Source organism: Mirounga angustirostris, unplaced genomic scaffold (genome assembly GCF_029215605.1).
Source record: "Mirounga angustirostris isolate CCGP_5_RB_7025 unplaced genomic scaffold, mMirAng1.0.hap1 SCAF_12, whole genome shotgun sequence".
Classification (NCBI taxonomy): domain Eukaryota; kingdom Metazoa; phylum Chordata; class Mammalia; order Carnivora; family Phocidae; genus Mirounga; species Mirounga angustirostris.
In genome coordinates, this window is record NW_026991720.1 from 88,164,091 (window position 1) to 88,180,116 (window position 16,026).

At 38.9% G+C, this 16,026-nt stretch overlaps 1 long non-coding RNA gene and 1 pseudogene across 5 annotated transcripts in view; both read left to right on the forward strand.

Moving 5' to 3' along the window:
* The window catches only part of LOC135362126 (uncharacterized), a 211,587-nt gene that overhangs the window by 137,617 nt on the left and 57,944 nt on the right, over positions 1-16,026 (forward strand). The window lies entirely within an intron of this gene.
* On the forward strand, positions 12,270-14,697 carry LOC123835680 (ribosome biogenesis protein WDR12-like; annotated as a pseudogene).

Below are 16,026 nucleotides of genomic sequence, written 5' to 3' on the forward strand. Positions count from 1 at the left end.
ACTTTTATCTTGAGGAAATACCAATAGTTAATTTTTGCTTATGTTTTCCTTGCTTGTGGTGATGTGTCTAGTAAGAAGTTGCTACAGCTGAGGTGAAAGAGGTTTCTGCCTGTGTTCTCCAGGATTTTGATGGTTTCCTGTCTCACATTAAGGTCTTGCATCCATTTTGAATTTATTTTTGTGAATGGTGTAAGAAAGTGGTCCAGTTTTATTTTTCTGTATGTTGTCCAGGTTTCCCAACACCATTTGTTGAAGAGACTGTCTTTTTTCCATTGGATATTCTTTGCTGCTTTGTCAAAGATTAATTGACCATATAGTTGTGGGTCCATTTCTGGGTTCTCTATTCTGTTCCATTGATCTATGTGTCTGTTTTTGTGCCAGTACCATACTGTCTTGATGACTACAACTTTGTAATGTAGCTTGAAATCTGGAATTGTGATGCCTCCAGTTTTGTTTTCTCTTTTCAGAATTGCTTTGGCTCTTTTGTGGTTCCATACAAATTTTAGGATTGTTTGCTCTAACTCTGAAAAATACTGGTGGTATTTTGATGGGGATTGCATTAAATGTGTAGATTGCTTTGGGTACTATAGACATTTTAACAATGTTTGTTCCACCAATCCATGAGCATGGAATGTGTTTCCCTTTCTTTGTTTACTCTTCAATTTCTTTCATAAGTGTTCTATAGTTTTCAGAGTATAGCTTTTTTACTTCTTTAGTTAGATTTATCCCAGTATCTTATTGGTTTTTGGTACAGTTGCAAATGGGATTGATTCCTTGATTTCTTTTTCTGTTGCTTCGTTATTAAATAAGTGTGTAGAAATGCAACAGATTTCTGCACATTGATTCTATATACTGTGACTTTGCTGAATTCATGTGTGAGTTCTAGTAATTTTTTGGTGGATTCTTTCAGGTTTTCTACATAGAGCATCATGTTGTCTGCAAAGGGTGAAAGTTTAGTTTTCTTCTTGCCAATTTGGATGCCTTTTATTTCTTTTTGTTGTCTGATTACTGAGGCTCAGACTTCCAGTACTGTGTTAAATAATAATGATGAGAGTGGACATCCTTCTCTTGTTCTTTGCTGTAGGGGAAAGGCTCTGGTTTCCCCCATTGAGGATGATATTAGCTGTGGGTCTTTTGTATACGGCTCTTATGATATTGAGGTATGTTCCATCTATCCCTACTTTGTTGATGGTTTTTATCAGGAAAGAATGCTGTATTTTGTCAAATGCTTTTTCTGTATCTATTGATAGGATCATATGGTTCTTACCCTTCCTTTAGTATGGTGTATTATGTTGATTGGTTTGTGGATATTGAACCACCTCTGCAGCCCAGGAATGAATCCCACTTGATCATGGTGAATAATTCTTTTAATGCACTGTTGAATTAGATTTGTTAGTATTTTACTGAGAATTGTTGCATCCATTTTCATAGGGCCTCATAGGGCCTCTTTTTAGTGGGGTCTTAGTCTGATTTTGGAGTCAAGGTAATGTTGGCTTCGTAGAATAAGTTTGGAAGTTTTCCTTCCATTTCTATTTTTGGGAACAGTTTGAGAAGAATAGGTATTAACTCTTATTCTAAATGTCTGGTAGAATTTCCCTGGGATGCCAGTCATCTGGCCCAGGACTTTTGTTTGTTGGGAGACTTTTGATTTTTGATACCGATTCAATTTCTTTACTGGTTATGGGTCTGTTCAAGTTTCTATTTCTTCCTGTTTCAATTTCGACAGTTTGTAAGTTTGTAGGAATTTGTCCATTTCTTCTAGGTTGCCCAGTTCATTGGCATATCATTTTTTCATAGTATTCTCTTATAATTGTTTGTATTTCTGTGATATTGGTTGTGATCTCTCCTCTATCATTCATGATTTTACCTATTTGAGTCTTTTTTCTTTTTGATAAGTCTAGCTAGGGGTTTATCAATTTTATTAATTTTTTCGAAAAGCTAGCTCTTATTTTCATTAATCTCTTCTGTTTTTTTTTCTTTTTTTAAAAAAGATTTTATTTATATGAGAGAGAAAGAGCGAAAGCTTGAGTGGGGTGAGGGGCAGAGGGAGAAACAGACTCCCTGCTGAGGAGGGAGCCTGATGTGGGGCTCAATTCTGGGACTCTGGGATCATGAGCTGAGGTGAACGCAGATGCTTAACCAACTGAGCCACCCAGGTGCACCGTTTTTTTTGTTTGTTTCTATATCATTTATTTCTGCTCATATCTTTATTATTTCCCTTCTTCTGCTGGCTTTAGGCTTTATTTGCTGTTCTTTTTCTAGCTCCTCTAGGTGTAAGGTTAGGTTGTATATTTGAGACTTTTCTTACTTCTTGAGGTAGGCCTGTATTGCAATATACTTCCCTCTTAGGACTGCTTTTGCTGCCTCCCAAAGGTTTTGGGCTGTCATGCTTTTATTTTCATTTGCTTCCATGTATTTTTTAAATTCTTCTTAAATTTCCTGGTTAACTCATTCATTCCTTAATGGGACACTCTTTAACCTCCTGATATTTGAGGTCTTTCCCAATTTTTTCTTATGGTTGACTTCAAGTTTCATAGCATTGTGGTCTGAAAATATGCATGGTATGATCTCAGTCATTTTGTACTTGCTGAGGGCTGATTTGTGACCCAGTATGCGATCTGTTCTGGAGAATGTTCCATGTACACTTGAGAAGAATGTGTATTCTATTTTAGGATGAAGTGTTCTGAATATATGTCTTAAGTCCATCCAGTCCAGTGTATCATTCAAAGCCATTGTTTCCTTGTTGATTTTCTGCTTAGATGATCTGTCCATTCTTGTAAGTGGGGTGTTAAAATTGCCTACTATTATTGTATTATCATCAATGAGTTTCTTTGTTTGTTATTAATTTATATATTAGGGTGCTCCCAAGTTGGGGGCATGAATATTTATAATTGTTAGATCTTCTTGATGGATAGATCCCTTAGTTATGATATAATGCCCTTCTTCATCTGTTGTTACAGACTTTGGTTTGAAATCTAGTTTGTCTAAGTATGACTACTCTGGCATTCTTTTGACATCCATTGGCGTGATAGATGGTTCTTCATCCCCTCACTTTCAATCTGCAGGTGTCTTTAGGTCTAAAATGAGTCTCTTGTAGGCAGCATACAGATGGATCTTGTTTTTAATTCATTCTGATACCCTGTATCTTTTGATTGGTGCATTTAGTCCATTTACATTCAGAGTGAAAGATATGAATTTAGTGTCATTGTGTTACCTATAATTTGGTGTTTCCAGTGATGTTCTCTGGTCCTTTCTAGTCTTTGTTGTTTTTGGTCTTTTTTTCTCCCCTCAAAGAGTCCCCCTTAAAATTTCCTGCAGGGCTGGTTTAGTGGTCATGAACTCCTTTAGTTTTTGCGTGTCTTGGAAACTCTTTATCTGTCCTTCTATTTTATTATTGTTATTATTTTTTAAAGATTTTATTTATTTGACAGAGAGAGACACAGCAAGAGAGGGAACAGAAGCAGGGGGAGTGGGAGAGGGAAAAGCAGGCTTCCTGCTGAGGAGGGAGCCCAATGCAGGGCTTGATCCCAGGACCCTGAGCTGAAGGCAGATGCTTAACCGACTGAGCCACCCAGGTGCCCCTTTCCTTCTATTTTGAATGACAGCCTTGCTGGATAAAGATTTCTTGGCTGCATATTTTTCCCATTCTGCACATTGAATATTTCCTTCTAGTCCTTTCTGGCTTGCCAGGTCTCTGGACAGATCTGCTGTGAAACTAATTTGTCTTTCCTTGTACGTTAAGGACGTTTTTTTCCCCTGCTGCTTTCAGAATTCTTTCCTTGTCTGTGTATTTTGTGAATTTGGCTATGATATGCCTTTGTGAAGGCTGGCTTTTGTTGAATTTCATGGGAGTTCTTTGTGCTTCTTGGATTTTGATGTCTTTGTCCTTCCCCAAATTAGGAAGTTTTCAGCTATAATTTTTTTGAATAAACCTTCTGCCCCTTTATCTATCTCTTCATCTTCTGGGACTCCTAAGATACAAATGTTACTACATTTTACTAAGTTGCTGAGTTCTCTAAGTCTGCCTTCCTGGTCCATTACCTTTCCTTCCCTCTTCCTCCTCCTCCCCCCCACCTCCTCCTCCTCTTTTTTTTTTCTTTTAAGATTTTATTTATTTGAGAGAGAGAGAGAGTGCACGTGCACGCGCACAAGCGGGGCAGGGGCAGGCAGAGGGAGAAGCAGGTTTCCCGCTGAGCAAGGAGCCCGATATCGGACTTGATCTCAGGACCCTGGGATTATGACCTGAGCTGAAGACAGATGCTTAACCAGCTGAGCCACTCAGGCATCCCCATCTTTCCTTCTTTTTTGGCTTCATTATTTTCCATAATTTTATCTTCTGTAGCACAGATTCGCTCCTCTGCTTTGTCCATCTTTGTTTTTATGGTCTCCATTTGTGTTTGCATCTCAGTTAAACATTTTTAATTTTGACCTGACTAGAGTTTAGTTCTTTTATATCTGTAGTAAGGGATTCTCTAGGGTCTTCCATGCTTTTTTCAAGCCCAGGTAATATCCTTGAAATCATTATTTAAAATTCTAGTTCAGACATTTTATGTCTGTTATTGATTAAATTCCTGGCCATGAGTTCTACCTTGTGTTCTTTCTTTTGGGGTGAATTTCTCCATCTCATTTTTTCATCCAGAAAAGAAAGGAAGGAGAAAAAAGAACAACACAACAAAACCCAACAAAAAACACACACAAAGCAAAAAACAAAGAAAAAAAAAAACAAGAAAAACAAAAACACAAAACAAGAAAACCAAAAACCAAAAACAACAAATAGATTCTGAGTGTGTTTTGGTCTGTTGTTAAAAGAATTTAGATCCCAAAATAAAAAATATAAAATAAAATGAAATTAGACAAAAAATATATATATGAAAAGTATACATATAAAACTTAAAATTAATAATAAAAAATTTTAAAAGGAATTGGAAAATATAAGAAAATAAGTGAAAAAAACAATAAAAATAAAAGAAAGGATAAAAGAAAAAAGGAAGCTCAATCCTATTTCCCCTAGAGGTGAAGCTTTGCAGAACTCTATGATCAATAAACTTGGTGCGATCTAGTTGTTTGTGCTGGTCTTCTTGGGGAGGGGCCTGCTGCACTGATTCTCAGGTGGACTTGTTTCAGTGGAAATGCTCTCCAGGGCTCAGGGGGGTGGGGCTTGGGGTCAGCTCCTTGGCCTCCACTAGGTGGGGTTGTTTTGCTCCCTAAAGGCTTTCAGCTCTGATGGCACGGGATGAAAATGGCTGCGCCCAGCTGTCTCGCCCTGGATCTGAAAGTTTGTGCCCCCTACTCTTCATTGAGACCTCTCAGAAAAGGAATCAATCACCCTGTTTTTTCCCTGGTTTCCATCTGAATCCTGCATTCACTCTGCCCATGTCTGAGCCTTTTTATTTCAGGCCTATGACCGAATTTCAAAACTCCAAATTTCCGGGATGCCCAACCATGCAGACCTGCACTGTTCTTCCCGGGGAGGGTCTCCCCACGCTTGCTGTCCCGTCCCAGAAATGTGGTCCCACGACCACATGTTGTTTTGCAGTTTATAGCAGAAAGCTAGTACCAAGACCCACTGCTCTGGGCCGGCTTCCTTGTCTTATGCCTGGAAGCAGCACTGCACCTTGGCACCATCCATTCTTCCTGCAAGCAGGGGATCCTTAGAGTACCCTGTCACTCCTGGGATTCTGCCCCTCTTCTCCACCTGAGCACTTTTAATTCAGGCATGTCCCCCACAGTAGTGAACTTAAAAGTTGAGATTTTGCAGTCTACGAATTCTAATACTTTGTGGTAGCCTTTGTAAGCAGGCTCTCTCCACACCACCTCCACAGCTGTGTCTCGCCCAAGTGAACTTCCTCACTTTCTTTCAAAAGTTGGTGGCTTTTCTGCTTGTAGACTTATAGTTTTTGTTCTCTCAGACCTCTGATTGACTTCTGGGTGGGCAGAATAATTTGATAACTATTTAATGCTGTGTCAAGGTCCTCCTACTCCACCGTCTTAACTCCTCTCTCTCTTCCTTATGGTCTTAATAACATTTCTTTTCTCTAGCTTACCTTATTGTAAGAAGACAGTATATATATACATACAATATACAAAATGTGTTATTCAACTATTTGTGTTATTGGTAAGGTTTCTGATTCACAATGGGCTATTAGTAGTTGAGTTTTGGAGAGTAAAGTGTTGTATGCAGATCTTCAGCTGCATAGTAAGTCATTATCCCTAACCCCTGCATTGTTCAAGGGTCAACTGAAATTGATTTTACTATTTTTGTCTTTTAATCTTCATACTAGTTTTGTAAATGATCGATCTACTACTTTTACTATATGTTTGCTTTTACCAATGAGGTTTTATTTCATTTCATAATTTTCTTCTAGTTATAGCCTTTTCTTTTCCACTTGAAGAAGTCCCTTTGACAATTTGTTGTAAGGCTAGTTTAGTGGTGAAAAACTCTTTTCACTTTTATTTGTCTGGGAGACTCTTTATCTCTCCTTCAATTCTGAATGATAACCTTGCCAGGTAGAGTATTCTTGGTTTTAGGTTTTTCCCTTTTAGCACTTGGAATATATCATGCCACCCTCTCTGGTGTATAAAGTTTCTGCTGAAAATTCAGTTGACAGTCTTATGGGATTTTTCCCTGTGTGTAACTAGTTGTTTTTATTTTGATGCTTTTTAAGAGTCTCTCTTTATCTTTAATTTCTGTCATTTAATTATTATGTGTCTTGGGTTCATCTTGGGGTTCTCTGTACTTCCTGGACTTCGATGTCTGTTTCCTTCCACAGGTTAGGAAAGTTTTCAGCTATTTCTTCAAATTTTTTACCCTTTTCTCTTCTCCTTCTGAGACCCCTATAATGCAAATTAACATTACTCTTAATGTTGTCCCAGAAGTCCCTTCACCAATCTCATTAAAAAAAATTTTTTTATTCCTGTTCAGTTTGAATGCTTTCCATTACCCTGTCTTCCAGATTACTGATCTGTTCTTCTGCATCCTCTAATCTGCTGTTGAATTTCTCTAGTGTATTTTTCATTTCAGTTATTTTTAATTTAAATTCAATTATCCAACATATCATTAGTTTCAGATGTAGTGTTTGGGAATTCATCAGTTGCATATAACACCCAGTGCTCATTACAAACATGCCCTCCTAATGCCCATCACCCAATTACCCCATCCCCCCACCCACCTCCCCTCCAGCAACCCTGTTTGTTTCCTATAGTTAAGAGTCTCTCATGGTTTTTCTTTCTCTCTGATGATTTCCCATTCAGTTTTCCTTCCCTTCCCCTATGATTCTCTGCACACTGTTTCTTATATTCCACATATAAGTGAAACCATATGATAATTGTCTTTCTGTGATTGACTTATTTTGCTCAGCATAGTACCCTCCGGTTCCATCCACGTCAATGTAAATGGTAAGTATTCATCCTTTCTGATGGCTGAATAATATTCCATTGTGTGTGTGTGTGTGTGTGTGTATAGATATAGATATCTATACACACCACATCTTCTTTATCCATTCATCTGTCAGTGGACATCTAGGGTCTTTCCATAGTTTGGCTCTTGTGGACTTTGCTGCTATGAACATTGGGGTGCAGGTGTCCCCTCGGGTCATTATATTTGTATCTCTGGGGTAAATACCTAGTAGTACAGTTGCTAGGTCATAGGGTAACTCTATTATTAACTTCTTGAGGAACCACCATACTGTTTTCCAGAGTGACTGTACCAGCTTGCATTCCCAGCAACAGTGTAAGAGGGTTCCCCTTTCTCCACATTCTTGTCAACATTTGTCATTTCCTGACTTGTCAGTTTTAGTCATTCTGACTGGTGTAAGGTGGTATCTTGTTTTTATTTATATTTTCCTGATGGCAAGTGATGTGGAGCATTTTTTTCATGTGTCTGATGGCCATTTGTACATCTTCTTTGGAGAAGTGTCTGTTCGTGTCTTCTGCCCATTTTTGACTGGATTATTTGTTTTTTGGGTGTTGAGTTTGATAAGTTCTTTATAGATCTTGCATACTAGCCCTTTATCTGATATGTCATTTGCAAATAACTTCTCCCATTCTGTAGGTTGCCTTTTAGTTTTGTTGACTGTTTCCTTTGCCGTGGAGAAGATTTTTATCTTGATGAAGTCCCAAAAGTTCATTTTTGCTTTTGTTTCCCTTGCGTTTGGAGACGTGTCTAGCAAGAAGTTGCTGAGGTTGAGGTCGAAGAGGATATTGCCTGTGTTCTCTAGGATTTTGATGGATTCCTATCTCACATTTAGGTCTTTCATCCATTTTGAGTTTATCTTTGTGTGGTGTAAGAAAATGGTCCAGTTTCATCCTTCTCCATGTGACTGTCCAGTTTTCCCAACACCATTTGTTGAAAAGACCAGTCTTTATCCATTGGATATTCCTTCCTGCTTTGTCAAAGATTAGTTGACCATAGAGTTGAGGGTCCATTACTGGGTTCTCTATTCTGTTCCATTGATCTATGTGTCTGGTGTTTGTTTTATTTTTTTTTTAAAGATTTTATTTATTTGACAGAGAGAGACACAGCGAGAAAGGGAATACAAGCAGGGGGAGTGGGAGAGGGAGAAGCAGGCTTTCTGCTGAGCAGGGAGCCCAATGCGGGGCTCGATCCCAGGATCTTGAGATCATGATCTGAACTGAAGGCAGATGCTTAACAACTGAGACACCCGATCACCCCATGTGTCTGTTTTTGTGCCAGTACCATACTGTCTTGATGATTACAGCTTTGTAATATAGCTTGAAGTCTGGCATTGTGATGCCACCAGCTTTGGTTTTCTTGTTCAACATTCCTGTGCTATTTGGGGTCTTTTCTGGTTCTATGCAAATTTTAGGATTGTTTTTTCCAGCTCTGTGAAGAATGTTGATGGCATTTTGATAGGGATTGCATTGAATATGTAGATTGCTCTGGGTAGCATAGATATTTTAACAGTGTTCTTCCAGTCCATGAGTATGGAATTTTTTTTCCATTTCTTTGTGTCTTTCTCAATTTCATTCATAAGTGTTCTATAGTTTTTAGAATATAGATCCTTTACCTCTTTGGTTGGGTTTATTCCTAGGTATTTTATGGTTTTTGGTGCAATTGCAAATGGGGTGAATTCCTTAATTCCTCTTTCTTCTGTCTCACTGTTAATGTATAGAAATTCAACTGATTTCTGTGCATTGATTTTATATCCTGCCATGTTGCTGAATTCCTGTATGTGCTCTAGCAATTTTGGGGTGGAGTCTTTTTTTTCCACATAAGTATCATGTCATCTGCAGAGTGAGAGTTTGATTTCTTTGCCAGTCTGAATGCCTTGTATTTCCTTTTGTTGTCTGATTGCTGAGGCTGTGACATCTAGTACTATGTTGAACAACAGTGATGAGAGTGGGCATCCCTGTTGTGTTCCTGACCTTAGAGGAAAGCTCTCAGTTTTTCCCCATTGAGAATGATATTCACTGTGGGATTTTCGTATATGGCTTTTATGAGATTGAGGTATGTTCCCTCTATCCCTACACTATGGAGAGTTTAAATCAAGAAAGGATGCTGTATTTTATCAAATGCTTTTTTCTGCATCAATTGAGAGGATCATATAGTTTTCATATACTTTTTCTTCTTTCTTTTATTAATGTGATGGATCATGTGATCTGTGAATGTTGAACTACCCTTGCAGCCCAGGAATAAATCCCACTTGGTTGTGGTGAATAAACTTTTAAATGTACTATTGGATCCTATTGGCTGGTATCTTGGTGAGAATTTTGGCATCCATGTTCATCAGGGATATTGGTCTGTAATTCTCCTTTTCCATGGGGTCTTTGTCCAATTTTGGGATCAAGGTAATGCTGGCCTCATAGAAAGAGTTTGGAAGTTTTCCTTCCATTTCTATTTTTTGAAACAGTTTCAGAAGAATAGGTATTATTTCTTCTTTAAATGTTTGGTAGAAATCCCCTGGGAAGTCATCTGGCCTTGGAGGAATCTTGTTTGTTGGGAGATTTTTGATTATTGCTTCAATTTCCTGGCTGATTATGGGTTTGTTCAGTTTTTCTATTTCTTCCTGTTTCATTCAGTTTTGGTAGTTTATAAGTTTCCAGGAATGCATCATTTCTTCCAGATTGCTTAATTTCTTTGCATATAGTTGCTTATAATATGTTCTTAAAATTGTATTTCCTTGGTCATGGTCTCTCTTCTTCATTATTTTATTAATTTGGGTCCTTTCTCCTTTCTTTTTGACAAGTCTGGCAAGGAGTTTATCGATCTTATTAATTCTTTAGAAGAACCAGCTTCTAGTTTCATTGATCTGTTTTACTGTTCTTTTGGTTTCTATTTCATTGACTTCTGCTCTAATCTTTATAATTTCTCTTCTCCTGCTTCATTTAGGCTTTATTTGCTGTTCTTTCTCAGCTCCTTTAGGTGTAAGTTTAGCTTGTGTATTTGAGACTTTTCTACTTTTTTGAGAAAGACTTGTATTGCTATGTACTTCCCTATTAGGACCATCTTTACTGTATCCCAAAGGTTTTGAACAGTTGTGTTTTCATTTTCATTTGTTTCTGTGAATTTTAAAAAAATTCTTCTTTAATTTCCTGGTTGACCCATTCATTCTTTGGTAGGATGCTCTTTAACCTCTAAGGGTTTGAGTTTCTTCCAAATTTCCTCTTGTGTTTGACTTCAATTTTCAAAGCATTGTGGTCTGAAAATATTCAGGGAATATTCTCAGTCTTTTGATACCTGTTAAGACCTGATTTGTGACACAATATGTGATCTCTTCTGGAGAAAGTTCCATGTGCACTTGAGAAGAATATGTGTTCTGTCACTTTAGGATAGAATTCTCTGTATATATCTGTGAAGTCTATTTGGTCCACTGTGTCATTCAAAGCCCTCATTTCCTTGTTGATCTTCTGTTTAGATGATCTGTCCATTGCTATGAGTGGGGTGTTGAAGTTCCCTACTATTTGAAACAGAAATGATATTATTATCATTGTGTTTCTTTAATTTGGTTGTTAATTGATTGATATAATTGGTTACTCCCAAATTAAGAGCATAAGTATTTATAATTGTTAGATATTCTTGTAGGATAGACCCTTTAAGTGTGATAGAGTGTCCCTCTTCATCCCTTACTACATTCTTGGTTTAAAATCTAATTTGTCTGATATGAGAGTTGCTTCCCCAGCTTTCTTTTGAGGTCCATTAGCGTGATAAATGGTTCTCCACCTCCTCACTTTCAGTCTGGAGGCATCTTTAGGTCTAAAGTGAGTCTCTTGTAGACAGCATATGGATGGGTCTTGCTTTTTTATCCAGTGTGATACCCTGTGTCTTTTGATTGGAGCATTTAGCCCATTTACATTCAGAGTAACTATTGAGAGATATGAATTTAGTATCATTGTATTACCTGTAAAGTCTCTGTTTCTGTAGATGGTTTCTTTCTGGCTTATGTTACTTTTGGGCTCTCTCTTTGCTTACAGGATCCCTTTTAATATTTCTTGCAGGGCTGGTTTAGTGATTACAAATTATTTTAGTTTCTGTCTGTCCTGGAAGCTCTTTATCTCTCCTTCCATTCTGAATGACAACCTTGCTGGATAAAGTATTCTTGGCTGCATGTTTTTCTTATTTAATACCTGAATATATCATGCCAGCCCTTTCTGGCCTGCCGGGTCTCTGTGGATAGGTCTGCTGGCAGTCTAATGTTTCTACTGTTGTAGGTTAAGGAGCTCTTGCCTCGAGCTGTTTTCAGGATTTTTTCTTTATCTCTGAAATTTACAAGTTTCATTATTAAATGTCAGGGTGTTGATCTATTTTTATTGATTTTGGGGGGCGTTCTCTCTACCTCTTGGACTTGAATGCCTGTTTCCTTCCCCAGATTAGGGAAGTTTTCAGCTATGATTTGCTCAAATATACCTCTGTCCCTATCTCTCTTTCTTTTTCCTCTGGGACCCCAATAATTCTAATACCATTTTGCTTTATGGTTTCACTGATTTCTTGAAGCCTCCCCTAATGGTCCATTAGTTGTTTTTCTCTCTTTTCCTCAGCTTCCTTCCTTTCCCTCATCTTGTCTTTTATGACACTGACTCTCTCTTCTGCCTCATTAACCCTAGCTGTTAGAGCATCCATTTTAGACTGCATCTCAGTTAAAGCATTTTCAATTTTGACCTGATTAGATTTTATTTCTGCTCTAAGAGATTCTGTAGTGTTTTTTTCAAGTCCAGCTAGTACATTTGTAATCATTATACTGAATTCTAGCTTTGACATTTTACTTTATGTCCATATCGATTAGATCCATGGCAGAGAGTATTACCTCTAGGTCTGTTCTTTCTTTCTTCCTTCCTTCCTTCCTTCCTCCCTCCCTCCCTCCCTCCCTCCCTCCCTTCTTCCCTCCCTCCTCCCTCCCTCTCTTCCTTCCTTCCAGATTGTATTTATTTATTTGAGAGAGAGCGAGCATGAGCAGGGGAAGGAGAAGAAGGAGAGGGAGAAACAGACTCCCCACTGAGTGGAGAGCCTGATGCATGGCTTGATCCCAGAACACTTAACAGATTGAGCCATCCAGGCACCCCTCGTTCCTTCTTTTGTTGTGTATTCCTCCTTCTAGTCATTTTGCCCAGAGAAGAATGGATAGAACAAATCTCATTCGAATGAGAGAACAAAAATAAAAAATATCAACTATGACCCAAGCGAAATACGTACTAGACAAATCCAAAGAGGTCAGGAACCCAAAAAGAAAAGAAAAAGAAAAAAAAGGGAAAAAAGAGAATATAATTTCACAGGTGGACAAAACAGGGTGATCTACTTGGTCCTGTGTGTATTTTGGTCTGTTAGGAGACACTAAATCCCAAAATTGTAAGGAAAGCAAACCATACACACACACACACACACACACACACACACACACACACAAATAAAATTGAATAGAGTGAAAGGAAGCCAAAAATGAAGAATATATCTATAAAATGTAAATGTAAAAATGAAAATTGAAGAAAGACTTAAAAACAAAGAGTTGATAAAAGAAGAAACTTGTTGAAAAGGAAAAAAAAAAAAAAAAAAAGAGGACTCTCACCTGGATCTAAAACCTGAAGCTAGAGGCAGGAGCCCTCCAAAAGTCTCGACAAGTCTTGTGTGTACTCCTCGCCATGGCTCAGCTCCAGACACACTTCTTCACTGACAAGAAAAATGCTGTAAATGATGTTCCCTTTTCAGTTACTGCAGCCTCTGAAGTTGCTGACCTTAGTGACATAATCAGTAAATTGCTGGAGGCCAAAAATGAGTTCCACAAACATGAGGAGTTTGATTTCCTTATCAAGGGCCAGTTTCTGTGAACGCCCTTGCTCAAACACATGGAACTGAAAAACATCCCATCAGAAGAGGTTGTGGAACTGGAATACATGGAGAAGTACACTGCCCCTCAGCCAGAGAAATGCTTGTTCCACGATGACTGGATCAGTTCAGTCTGAGGGGCAGAGTGGATCTTGACTGATTCTTAGGATAAGACTTCTCAGATTTGGTCCTTGGAAGGAAAGTCAATGATGACAGTCATGGGACATACAGACGTCATCAGAGATGTGGCCTGGGTGAGAAAAGATAGTTTGTCTTGCCTCCTACTGAGTGCCTCTGTGGATCAGACGATTCTCTTACTGGAGTGGAATGTGGAGAGAAGCACAGTGGAAGCCCTGCGCTGCTGCAGAGGCCATGCTGGAAATGTGGATTCTTGAGCTGTTGATAGCAAGGGGACTAAATTGTGCAGTGACTCCTGGGATAAGATGCTAAAGATCTGGTCTACAGTTCCTACAGATGAAGAAGATGAAATGAAGGAATGTACAAGCGGACCGAGAGAGAAACAGGAAACAGAGCTGTTGGGACTAACAAGGACTCCCATAGTGACCCTCTCCAGCCGCAAGAAAGCAATTTCCTTGGTTTTGTGGTCAGATGCTGTAGAAATCCACAGTGCGTCTTGGGACTGCACAATTAGGGTGCGGGATGTAGAGTCTGTCAGTTTTATGTCAACTTTGACAGGAAATAAAGTGTTTAATTGTATCTTCTATTCTCCACTTTGTAAACATTTAGCATCTGGCAGCACAGATGGGCATATAGAACTGTGGGATCCCCAAACTAAAGATGGTTCTTTGGTGTCACTGTTCCTAACCTCACATACAGGCTGGGTCACATCATTAAAGTGGTCTCCTACCCATGAGCAGCAGCTGATTTCAGGTTCTTTAGATAACCTCGTCAAACTGGGGGATGCAAGAAGTTGTAAGTCTCCTCTCTCTGATCTGGCTGCTCATGAAGATGGAGTTCTGAGTGTAGACTGGACAGACACAGGGTTACTTCTGAGTGGAGGAGCAGACAATAAATTGTATTCCTACAGATATTCACCTACTGCTTCTCATGTGGGGGCATGAAAGTGACTGATAAATTTGACTACAGAGATTGTTTCTGTAAATGAAATTGATAAAAAATCCTTAGATTACATCAGTGACAGTTCAGAAAGCAGCCTCTTTAAGTTTATATAATGTTTTCACCCATGATAATAGCCATCACTATTTATTTTGTATTTATTATATAATAGTTTGTGTTATTAAAATATAAAATGTGGGGGTGCCTGGGTGGCTCAGTCATTAAGCATCTGCTTTCTGTTCGGGTCATGATCCCTGGGTCCTGGGATCGAGCCCCACATCGGGCTCCCTGCTCCACGGGAAGCCTGCTTCTCCCTCTCCCACTCCCCCTGCTTGTGTTCCCTTTGTTGCTGTGTCTCTCTCTCTCAAATAAATAAATTAAATCTTTAAAAAAATATATAAAATTTGACCTACCTTCTCTGCCATATGCAAACTCTTGAAACTGAGTTTTTTTATTTCCTTTTATAGGTATTAGTTTGAATCAAGATTTGTGTTTGAAATGCTGTAAAAACACATATTAAAAATATAGTAATTGTCCAGATTTTTATTTCTGATGGGGAAACTTAAGTTTTCCTATGTTAGCTGTTTTAAAAAAGTATCTTAAGGAAACTAATAAATTCTAATAGAGAAAAAATTAGAAATACAATTTGCTTTGGGTAAAATAAATGATGTCTAACTATAATAAGACTTTGTGGGTATTCAGAACATTAAAACATGTAGATGCTGCCAATTAAGAGTTTGTTGAGATATTTTAAGTGGAGTACTTTGTATTAAAGATATGTTACAATTCTTTAGAATTTGCATACAGATTTGATGGTAACCAGGAATCTTTCTCCCCAACCTATCCCTGTAAGGATAGAATCTTTAGACAAAACCTTTCAGTCAGTATTAGATAATAAACATTCTATAAATAAAAAAAAAGAAAAAAATTAAACTGAAAGACTAAAGGCACATGCAAAAAACCCTCTACTTCTATATATTATTTTCCCTTAGTGCAGGAGTGTTTTGGTTTTAAGTGATCTATAAACTTGGTATTTGTCTGAGGATCCTGCTGGTCTTCTGGGGGAGTGGCCTGTTGCACTGATTCTCAGGTGTCTGCCTGGGCGGAGTTGGGTTCAGTGTAAGCTGCTTTGGGTTGTTCTGTGTGGTTTTGTTCCCTGAAGGCTTTTCAAGTGGCTTTAGAGGGTAGAAAAAAAAGTAAAAAATGGCAGCGCCCCTATCTCCAGCCCTGGAGCTGAAGGATCGCAGCCCGCACCCTTCAGTGCACCCTCAGGGAAAGGGAGTCCAACCCTTTCGTGTTCGCCAAACTTCTTAGACTCCTGTGATACACACCCACACCAATCCTTCCAGGGGAGGGAGGGCTGTCTCACTGTGGCTCCGCTGCTCCCTGGGCCCCTGTTCTGTCAGGGCAACGTCTACCTGATCCTGCACCTTCCCATGCCGCTCCTCCTGGGGGCAGCGTCTGCCTGATCCTGTGCCTTCCCATGCCGCTCCTCCTGGGGGAAGGAGCTGGAACTCTCAGCAATTGTCACTCGCTGGGTCCCTGCTTGGAGAGCAGTTGCCCGATTGTGCCATGGTTCACAGTTTATGGCAACACCTAGCTGAGAGGCCACGCCAGAGCTCACTAATTATAGCTGGCTTCCCTGCTCCAAAGCTTGTGAACTCTGCTGCACTCAG